Here is an 11,738-nt window from a genome sequence, read left to right as displayed (position 1 = left end):
ACATAGGTGATATAATAAATGCAACCTTATATAGACTTATTATAAGGAGGGATTATAAGAGTAAATGTAGTTTTTAATAGCTGCTTTGATCAGCTTTATTTTATCAAGACTGTAGACATTAAAGGTCCCATATTATGCTCATTTCCAGGTTCTTACTTGTATTTTGTGTTTCTACTAGAACATGTCTACATGCTTTAATGTTAAAAAAAACATTATTTTTCGTCATACTGTCGGCCTTAATATACCTGTATTTCCCCCTCTGTCTGAAACGCTCCATTTTAGTGCATTTCAACGGAATGGCAACACAATTGCGTTGCTAGGAAACAGTTTGGGTCCATGTTTACATCCTGTCAGCTGATGTCATTCACATTACACTGCAACAGGAAATAAACTGGGACACATTTAGAATGTTTATGTTTAAAACTGTGAAATGGTCTAAATATTGTAGATTTGTGACATCACAAGGGACAGCAATCCTAAGGGCTTGTTTCAAACGCACAGTTTCTGAATACAGGCTGTGTGTATTTCTCCATGGATCGAATGTTTTGATACTTTCACAGTATTTATATATCACTTAAACCTTCTTTATGATATAAAAGACATGAAAATCTTACTTTTTACAATATGGGACCTTTAAATTAAGTCAGTTTTTAGCGCAGACAAATTCCTCTGAAGCAAAACAAGCGCATCATCATCATCCACACCCCTACATCCATCCTCCTGAGCCAAATCTGGTGAATCAGGAATATGTTTGATGCTATCCCAAAAGACACATAGGTGATATAATAAATGCAGCCTTATATAGACTTATTATAAGGAGTAATTATAAGAGTAAATTAAGTTTTTAATAGCTGCTTTGATCATCTTTATTTGATCAAGATTGTAGACATTATATTAAGTCAGTTTTTATTCCTCTTAGTCTTCTACAAAGGGCCCAAGAAGGCCATATTTTATTAATTTCCCACTCGTGCACACAGAGAGCGTTGGGTCAAATGCAAACCAATAAATGAAAAAAGTAAAATAAAATGTGCATATTTGCCAACACAGCTTCAAAATTTGACCCGTGCGCTTTTTATATATTAGATGTTGTGATATGGCACACGACGCACGAATAAAAGCGCAAACATGTGCACGCAACACACACAAACAACATGCAAGTAAACGAGCCTCGTATAGCAGAAAACACATGAACCCTTCATCATGCACATCTTCACATCACGCCCCTCCTGCCTGCAGAGAAAAAGAGGCTGAGCTGCGTCTGGAGAGGCATGATGATGATGATGGTTCGGCTATATTCTCCTCTTACCTTCTTATACAAAGAAGAAAAAAGAAAAGAAATCAGTCAAGAGCCTCCTCTTTCTCACGCAGAAAAGGTGCAGAGGAATGCCTGAAGTTCAGAGAAGGCTGGCGGGTATGAAATCTTTCGCCTCGGGGTTCAAACCGGCGGCTTCTTTTCATTTCAAGCGCTTATCGATTCTCCGTTGTCATCTTTGGCGACGCAGAAGGACACTTGAAAGAATTTGTGATGGGGCTGTGATGTGAGAAACGAGGGGTGACCTGCTCTGCTGATGCTCTCTCCTGATTCTTAACGAGCACATCAGCGTCAGTACAGTTGGACATTTCAACTTTTCCCCCTCCTGCATACTGGAGAGGACTTTAAAACACTCTTCTTTTTTTCTGGTTTTCCATCCATGTGTATCAGCACGCATCCAAGCCTCCACTTTAAAGAGGAGAGATGATGGACTGGCCAGCAAGTCAGCTACCACAACACACACAATCTAAAACCAAGGCCATGTAGTTTAAACATAAGTGTGAACTTTTTTTTTTTTAATAAACTAGCTTTTTTTGCACATCATTTCCACTGTGATTGATTACAGCTCTATAGTGCAGACTCCAGATCTTCTAGAACAGGTTATGCATATAATAGGATGCATACATAGATGATTATATTCAAATATGCATCATAACCTACACACTGCAGGATACAGCCCTATATCTCAATGAGTAAAGAATGTGTTGAAGCATTAGCCAAATACTAATATTATGGGCTCTATTGTATGCCACAATCTAAAACCAAGGCCATGTAGTTTAAAAAAAAAAGAAAACGTGTGAACCTTTTTTGAATGAATTAGCTTTTTTTTTTGCACATGATTTTCACTGTGATTGATTACAGCTCTATAGTGCAGACTTCAGATCTTCTAGAACCGGTTATGCACATTATACAATGCATAAAACTCAACATATTTCCCCCTGGAACCAATATTTACATCTGTAAGGCCTGGCTCTAGATGCTTATTCAAATATGCTGTTTAAAAGCCAAAACAGGGTCTTGAAAATATGCATCATAACCTACACACTCTGCAGGATCCAGCCCTATATCTCCATGAGTAAAGACTGTGTTGAAGCATTAGCCTAATACTAATATTATGGGCTCTATTGTATGCCAAATTGCACTTTGACACGAGCGTATTAGTCTTATTGTGAAATTAAGCCCATATTTATTTCCAAAGACACATAGAATAAATGGTTCATTATGAAAACATTTCTAACTCTCTGCAGCTTTTGCATCATCATGCAATGAGGAATCAATTAAATCACAGTTAAATCAGACAGAAACTACATTTTCAAATGAGCTTGTCTCTGATTTCTCCCATGACTTTTGAATTAAATCCTATAGGCTGTCATTAAAAGTGAATCTAAACCTATTTTCCCACAGCCTTCAGTGAAATATACAAGTCCTGTCATCGTTGTGCAGCTTGAGTAATGCAGATGTGAAGTGGTTCCATTATTCAGGGGTGCTCTTTGACTGAGAAACCAGCCTGATTTTCTTCTCTTTTTTTTCAATTTTAGCCTCAAACCACATGCGATTGTCGCCTCACGTTCTGTCTGGCCAGCACTCTGTGGCCATGTAATAAAATTTGGAGTGAAATTGGTGTTTCCAAAGCCACAAATCTTTAAACAAATCAGTTTATGTACTGCTAATATGTTAAGAAATAAAGTAATGGCTGGGAATTTAGTTTTATTGCGGGGGGTGTGACTTCTCTATTTGAAAGGAGGATGAATATAGAGAGAGAGAGAGAGGATGAATAGGAAAGACAGAATATTAGATGAGTCTTTCTCCTTCGAGACAGAAACATCCTGTGTGTATTTCAATTTGTCAAGTATCACTCCAAGAACGTTATTAGCGAAAAAGCTGCCTGTAAATTAACCAAATTAAAAGGGTGGCTCTTTGATGGCTCTTGAGCTTGTTGAGCGGCTTTATGCCTGATCCTTACTATTCCAGCTCTGTCACAGTACCAAAGGGAGATGAGCTACACCAACGCTAAGCACTCCAACTCAGCAACATGGCTTGTGGTTTAGACCGTTATACGCAAGGCCAGTAAATGACTTGCATGACGGGCTACCCTCACTTCTCCCGACATGCCCGGCGAAACATGGTGTATATTTAAAAAGTACTCAGCTCTTCGTCTTTGTCTTCTTCTGTAATTATCCGACCCTCGGCTTCCAAAGAAAACGCTCAGCTGATGTCATTGTGGTTTTGGCCCCCCGACTGCTCTAATATTAATCCCATGCATGAAGCGGCTTCAAATGAATAAGGATTACTTTGAATTAAACTCTGGTCCATGTTTTCATGTGAGCACATTAACTCCTGTCACTGCTGGTCAGTCAGACGAGCCTGTCTCCTCTTCCTCTTGACTTTGGACATGACATGGCTTTGGTCAAGCATGATTAAAAATGTCCCCGAGACTCGGACGGCATTCATTACGCTGACGGCCACACAGACGGGGCAGCGCGGCAGCGCCTTTTTATGGCACGTGGTTGATCTTGGGGTAAAGTAATAGTCGGTGCATGCATAAACACATGTGGCCTCAGCCTTAATCACAGGTGCGAGCGGGCCAATAAATTGCTCAAGCAGGTCTCTGATCAATTACATGAAAAATCAATGGGAAGCTGCCACTAACCTGCCTAAGGGGAAATCGGCCAAGAATGAAATTGGTGTGATAAAATGACTATGATGCCTCCCACCCCGTCGATAACATGTAAAACAGTTCAGCTACATGTTAACTCTCCTGTCAGCAGACCTGAGGTGGACCCAAAGGTCACAACTGGAATCAGCTTAGGCCTAATTGGTCTACTGTGGCATAGAGAGAGAGAGGGCATAAGGAGGAGGAGGAGGAGGAAGGGAAGGAGTCGGAGAGATATAGAGGCTGATTGAGACAGTGGAGTGTAGATGGATGATATGTGTAAAATAAACCTGCAAAATGTATGTGTTTGATATACAAAGCGTAGGTACAGAAATAATGAATTAAGAAAGGATTAGAGGAGTCCAATCACTATTTTTTTCTGGATCTCGTGGTCTGCATCAGTGCATGAGTTTGCTCAGTTATGGCTCAGTTGATTCCCAAGGGTTCACATTGTCTCACAACGTGACTGCAGAGTTGGTCGTCTGAGGGTTAAAAATACCTAAACCTACTATAAGCATTACATTTAGGTTTAAGTAAGTTTAAGGACAGACTTTGGCTGACCTAAAACATCCAAATTGTGTCAAGTTAGATATATCAGAACTTTCAGAAAAATCTGAGTTTCCAGTTGTAATTGTGACTTGGAAGTTGATGTCAATGACGGCTTGGTTTCCTGGTTCAGGAAATAAACCAAAGACTTTTGTAGTTGGGACAGAAAGATGGCGAGAAAAATGTTGACGGGCATGGATGAGAACGATGCAATTGAGCAAATTGTTGTAGACTTTGTTCGACATGACAATATTAAGTGAACAGATACTGCTAACAGCTTCTTTGTCAACAGAAAAGTTGGTTAGTCAGGACAAGATAATCTTTCATCCAAACAGGAATTGGCCAACATGAACTCAATGCCAGACTGAATAATAAAATGAAAACAAAATGCCAATTCAGTCTGATTATCGGGCTATTAAAGGCATTTTTATTAAAGGCATTTTTAGCCTTTTACGGTCTTTGACATTTCAGTGTGGACCAAAAACTTGGAAAGTCAGAAAGCAACTTGAAAAAACTAGCACGAATGAAGAATTTCAGAAATAATGAGAGTAAAAGGTATCGACATAAAAGGTAGTGATGACAAAAGAAAGAGATGAATATGAGAAGATTTAAGGAGAAAATAAAGCAAAGGGAAGAAAATAACATAGATGATCCAAAGATGGCTTTAAAAAACAGCAGGATGCAGATCAAAAAGATCACCTCCAAAAGGTAGATAAAGGATGACAAAGATGAGATGAGGGAGGGAGAGAGAGAGATAGGGAGGGAGGGAGGGAGGGTGGCTAATCTGAAATCAGGATGCTAGTCCCATGTCCTGTGTTCTGATTAGTTCCAGCGTTTCATGCTCGTCTCTGCTTTTCATGGAGCCACATCGCCTGGCTGAACTGTATATGAGCACACGGCGTTTCACCACAACACAACGACCGACGCGGTGCAATCGAGTGACACATGAGAACCTTATGGATGCCGTACAGTAGGGTCAAGATCCACTCGCGCTGTATATCTATGTCTCTGTGTCACATCCCTTTATATGTGGTTAAGAAACCACGTTACAACTGTTACTCCTTGGACGACTGTGTTGAACGATTTCACATATAGACCTCGACAGCCCTTTTGGCCTTTTCCTTCAAATCAGTACTTCACATTCACTAATCCGTGAGTGGAAACATCACAGAAAAGGTGATGGAGGGAGGTGGATGTTTGTACACTCATATCTCTGTAACTGTGTGTGTATGTGTGCAGAGGTTTCTGTGCGAGTGGCGTGGAAGAGAGAAAGGAGAGCGAGGCCGTGTGCGGATGAGGAGGGTGAGGTGGGGGTGTCTAATCCAGTCCCAGTGTGAAACTGTTGACATTTGTGCTTTTTTTCCCTTCATTATGTGACTGGGGCTGTTTTGCGCTGGATTAGCTACAAATCTCCCATGCAGCACATTCAGCATGCCACTAGTAGTTTAACTTCATTAATAATGGATGAAGAGATTGTAATCCAGGAGTAAGAGAGCATGGAGGAGCACCATACAGAGCGAGAGAGAGAGAGGGCACCCCTCTGGTACAATGTTTTTTTTTTTCTTCCAAGACAATCCTGTGACGCAGATAACATATTGCCATCCACATGTAATATTGCATCAATACCTTTGTCTCAGGTTGTAATTTGCCTGGAATCCACAAAGGTAGGGGTGTGTAATCGAATACGTGGAGGGGTGAATAAAAGGGGGGTAGACTTCGGAAGTCTCGGCGGTGCATATGCTAGTATCTTCCATTGATTGTGTTTACTCAAGCTTCTCATTGCAGACTATTATAGAAGACCGGGGGACACACCCTGGCCTAACAGCAGGATAAGGGGGATTAAAGGTATACGTATTCACTATTTCTCTCTCCGCCGACAGCTTTGATTTCTGTCAACACAATGGAGGTGCGGCCCGAGCAAAATAAGGGCCAGTGGTGTGAAGGTGGATGGAGATTTAAATATAAGTCCCTTTTTTTTATACAGATCGGCAACAGAGAAGAAAACAACACCTGCTTCATAAAGATGATTGGCAGTTGAAGTCTGGTGATGAGACATTTAGAATAATCCCACATATATGAGATTATCATATTTTTTATTTATGGTGTTGAGTACATTTTTTTTTTATTGGTATGGATAAAGTACAAGCTAAATCTTCAACGTGATGATTGACTGCATTATTATTTCCATACAGGTCAGAGGGCTACTCATTATTATCAATTGATACAAGACAAAGTGACTTAATGCAGTGGTTCCCAACATGGGGTCCAGGCCCCCTTTAGGGGGGCGCCAAAGATCACCAGGGGGTACACCCGGATTTGTCTGCTCTGAGGTTGCCAAAATTAGATTTGCTCATGTATAACTAAAATCATAATAGCACACTTATTGGATAATTTATACAAAAGTCTATATATAAAACTATTTAAAAAGATATATATTTTTTGATACTTGGTAGCAAAATCAAATGAAATATTCAATCCATATTTGTTGGCGTTTAGCCTTTCAAGAACCGCATTTTCACTTCGGTCAAAAACCTATTTGCTCTCCTGCTTGACGCACACAAAGGAAGACCCAGGCCTGTATTAACGGGGTAGTCTGACAGCAATCTAACAACACCATAAATTCCATTTATTTAACCACAATAACTAAAAAGCTATTTTGGCTCTAACGCTTCTATAGTAAATTAATCGTTACCTAAAGAAAGATCATATTAATCTGTCAAGACGTAAGGACTTTATTTATGTTGACGAAACTGACCAGTTTTATTCATTCAATCAAGAACAATAAAAAATTGCCCAATTGATACAGATTCCTGTAGACCTCTGACCGTTTTTTTCTCATAGATCGGTCAAGGCGACTTGTTTTGTTTCTGGTTCGCAACCTCTACTTCTTCTTCTACTCTACTTACTGGCGGATCACAGCCATGCGTAAAGCGTAGCCTATAGCGCCAACTTCTGACCAAACTACGCAGCCTAGTTTGGTTTGCACCAAACCAGTTAATGCAAACGCCCCTAATTTGCATTTTTTTTTTGCGACATTTCAAAAGTTAAAATTCGATTGACAATTGAATGGAACCACGGCTGGTGTCTGGCAGGCATTTCTAGGAATAAATTCCATGTGTATAGGAAGTAATGCAGTTGATATTTTTTGCCTACAACAATTGCTTTTGAAAAATATTTGAGGATATGTGGAAGAAGAACTAGATATGTATCAATAGCTGTGATTAGCCACTGTGCCCAAAAACAACAAAAACACCTCCACCTACAAAAAGTCAAATTCCATATGGCAGTACAACAATCGGTGCCTTGTATCAATTTGTTTTAAAAGTAGGAAGAAAAGTGGAAAAAAAAAACAGCTCCAGAAAGCCATGGTTACAGATCATCAACAGTAACCGTTTACCATTTGCCTTGTGGTTATTAAGAAAGGCCTGTAATCCTCATAATGACCAGTTTGGTAATTATGTGACATTCTGCTAAAGTGGAGTTATTCAAGCTAAAGGCAGTTAAAAGGAAAGAAGAATAATGGAGAAAAGATTGAGGCTTTGATCTTTGCAGTTGTGGTTTCCCGGGCGAACGACCGCTGAACCTCCAGAGTCTGGTAACAGTGTTGGTTGTGCTTCTTCTATACTGGTCTATTTCATGGTCAGTTAATTTTCATACCTATAGTTTTCAACAGCTGTAAGAATTTCTACTTTGTCCCAACCAATCATCATGTTAAATTTAATTTAACAGGTAAACAAAAACAGCATGCAACAACTGCCTGCTCACTTAAAATAACTAAATACCAAATAAGAGTGTCAGTGAAATGCTTTAAAGGGGACATATCATGAAAAACTCTCGTATTCAGGGCTTGTGCTCATACATCTGGGTATCTGGCGTGCCTACCAGCCCACAAACTGTGAAATAAGACAAACCAATAATTTTTTTGCGGGCAGCCCCAGCCCGTTCTCATTCCTAGGGCGTCAAATACCGATGCTTTGTCACAGCCGCTGACGTTAGATTTTCGACGCTTAAGGCGCCCTTTAGCGTCAGTAAGAGACGCACCGGGCTTTCCATTAACTACAATGTAAACCCATCCGCGTCAATATAAACGCTATGGGGAAAGTGCGGCGGGAGTGTGGTGAGAAAAATAATGTGCGTTTTGAACGTTAAAGCATGTAAACATGTTCTAGTAGAAACCCCAAATAATAAAAGTATGAACCTGAAAATGAGCATGATATATCTCCCCTTTAAAATCTGTCTAAAGAGGGGTTTTGATTAAAAATTCTCAAAATGTTTAAAACTACTCAGAAAATTAAACGAATTTCGAATACTGAAGTTTGCCCATTGACCTTTTTATGGAGAGGTGGAAACTTGAATAAAGTCCAACAAACCTCTTTATATGCAGGTGTTCTGATCCAGAAAGATTCTCGCATGAGAAGACACAATCACAAATATCAATAAAAATGTTGTGACCTCATGATGTCCTTACAAAAGGCACTGATTCTTTTTATACTATTATTTCAAGTGAAAAAATCACTCGAATTATTCAATTTCACAAGGTGTCTGTTCTCTTTAATGTGGCCTGCAACATACTGCAGCACAACAAAACCTCGTAGCCTCAGGGCTGTCTCTTTCCACATTTTAATAGATTTCATATTTTCTTCTTCTCACGTAAAAATGAACAGTGAATGCTCTTACATTTGATATGTATAATTCATTACGCCCACGTTATAAAACTGTAGCCTTCTCATGTGGTAAGAGAAACAAACAACCAGCCGCTCAAATCTCTCTGATGCCACAGGTGGAGGCATCTCTTGGCACAATAACCTGAAACGTTTCTTAAAAAGCCACCTGTTTGTGAACTTCCTGTTTCAGTTGATCAGAATCTTGTTTGTTCTTGTCAGTCTGAAAGGAGCTGGATTGCTCCAGAATCGCTTCCTCGTGAAATCAGCTCGCGGCGGGATTTCACAACAAGATAACAAATCAAAGCTGCCTTGTATCTAAAGATCAAAGTGACAGCATAATTAGAAAAGATGAACTTTATTGATGCCATAGGGGAAAATGTGGGTATTGAGTGATGGTGTGATATCTGATTATGTTTTATGCTCCTAAAGGGAAATGATTGTAGGGTTTTTATATTTACCGTTTGGCTGACTGACAGTAACGGTCTAAAGAAGTTCCCAAAGTTTGGTCTGCGGACCAAATGTGGCCAAAAAGAGATCCACAGATTGATGAGTTAATCTCTTCGATCTCACAACTTTGATTGTGAAAGTCTCATGATAACATAAGACCTAATGTTGGCCAAGTGGCCCCAATAGAATAGATATATTCTACACACAAACACATTCTTTTAAGCTAAGATTGGTAATCTTGAGAAATTGGCAAGCGTACGCTCGATTTAAAAAAATGTCCAACCGAAAAACTCTTTTCCAATGAGCTAGCAGCACTAGCTCCAAAAGTCACTTTAAAACTAGACTTTAAAATTTGAAATATTTGTCTACTGATCATGATTAAAAATCCAGGCCTGTGTTTACAAAAAATACTGATGTAAACAAAACTTAAACAGCATCAGAAGCCATGAAAGCTGCATTGTTAGTGTTACTGTTCAACAGATCTTCATACAACGGTGTGTATGGCTTACGAAAAGTTATTCATCATTTTTTGTGTGTTTTCCTGCGAATGTCCAGCAACACATGACACACGTGTCAATTTCTGCTCCAGTCTTTTCAAAATAAACTTCCGTCTTTACTGGAAATAACTTGGTTAGGTTTAGGCAACAAAACTACTTAGGTTTAGAAAAAGATCATGGTTTGGGTTGAAATAACACCGGAAGTGGTGCAACTTAAGTATGAAAGTCACGTGACAGAAACTACTTGGTTAGGTTTAGGAACAGATTGTGGTTTGCGTTAAAATAACTCCAGAAGTGGCGTAACTTAAGTATGGAAATTACGTGACAAATAAATCAGTGTTGACTTCTAGTTTCACACTGGACACGAACACTGGTCTCCTTGGCAAAAGTCTAGTGTTTTTGACACACTCGCCCACCCCGACCTCCTCCCTACGCAGCGTTCACCTATATACTTCCTGTTTCACGATGACGTGGATTACATACAAATGTATTTATTTATTTATTTATTTACTCATTCACATGAACGGAGAAAGGGAAATAACTCTGGATTCAGCTATTAGTGCGTTTTACAACTTTTAGGACCGAACGATTTAAGTAAGGGCTGTTCAAGTGTTCATACTGGGAAGTAGATTTACCTAAAAAAAATATATTCACTGATTTACAGACGTCTCTTTCCCAATGTCATTTATGGGAAAAAAATCATTTTGGGTCCAATGGCATCGCGTGACGGACAGAGATGTTGTTATTCCACTGTTTGGCCACACGGAAATTTGCTTCCAAGCCCGGTGCTCTTCCCGGGGGGCTTGGTCTAACATAAAACGATCTTTAACTTATCTTTAACTTACAGTGATCTGTCATTATGTTGACAAGTATTAGTACAATCCAGGATCAGTGTCATATCAGTCTAACATCCCTAAATACCCCTCTGCCCTCCGTTTCTAGAGATTTGGTTTATATCTGGGAGCTGCCCAGTTTACACATAGTTGGCCGATGCTACTGGGTCGGTTGTGGGTTTAGCACTTTGCTCAAGGGCACAGCAGCTGTTGTTGTTGAGGTGGCGGTGAGCACGTTTTTCTGTCCCAGCAGTGAGCATCCAGTCGCAACCTTCCTTGTGTAACCATCAGATCATGTAATTAGCTAGAAGGCTGTCGGAGGCGCAGGGAATACCGGGCGGACAGCTTTGATATGTGAGGTGCAACATTGCTGCAAATAAATGCTTAATGGGGCTAAGCTTAAGTGATGTCATAGTTCATTGTAATGGCACTTGCCAGCCTCATAAATAATGCTTAAGATTGTTTCCAAGTACGTCTTTTGACTGACACGTCAGTTCACTTCAGGCTGGCTCCATTGACCCCTGGCATGCTGTGAATGTCACACAACAGTTTCCATTGTAATGAACAGACGCTCAGAGACATGACTTTCATTGCTAAATGAGTTTTCCAACAGAAAAAAAAGTATCTTACAAATGTTGGTGCAAAATTAGAGTGGTGGCAGTTTGTCATTGTCAAAACAGTTCTATAGTTTCTTGGAGATTCTCAATTATAGATCTAAGGAAATCTTTTTTCCAACATGGACACACAACACTTCAGTCAGTCGTCACAACAGATTCGCAGACACAT

The 11,738-nt window shown here is 39.8% G+C and overlaps 1 long non-coding RNA gene across 1 annotated transcript in view; it reads left to right on the top strand.

Moving 5' to 3' along the window:
* Positions 1-11,738, top strand: part of LOC119494738 — a 205,318-nt gene that overhangs the window by 36,211 nt on the left and 157,369 nt on the right. The gene's annotated exons all lie outside the window — the stretch shown is intronic.

Source organism: Sebastes umbrosus, chromosome 9 (assembly GCF_015220745.1).
Source record: "Sebastes umbrosus isolate fSebUmb1 chromosome 9, fSebUmb1.pri, whole genome shotgun sequence".
Lineage (NCBI taxonomy): Eukaryota > Metazoa > Chordata > Actinopteri > Perciformes > Sebastidae > Sebastes > Sebastes umbrosus.
The sequence above is the reverse complement of the archived record's forward strand: the minus strand, read 5'-3'. Positions and strand labels throughout refer to the sequence as shown.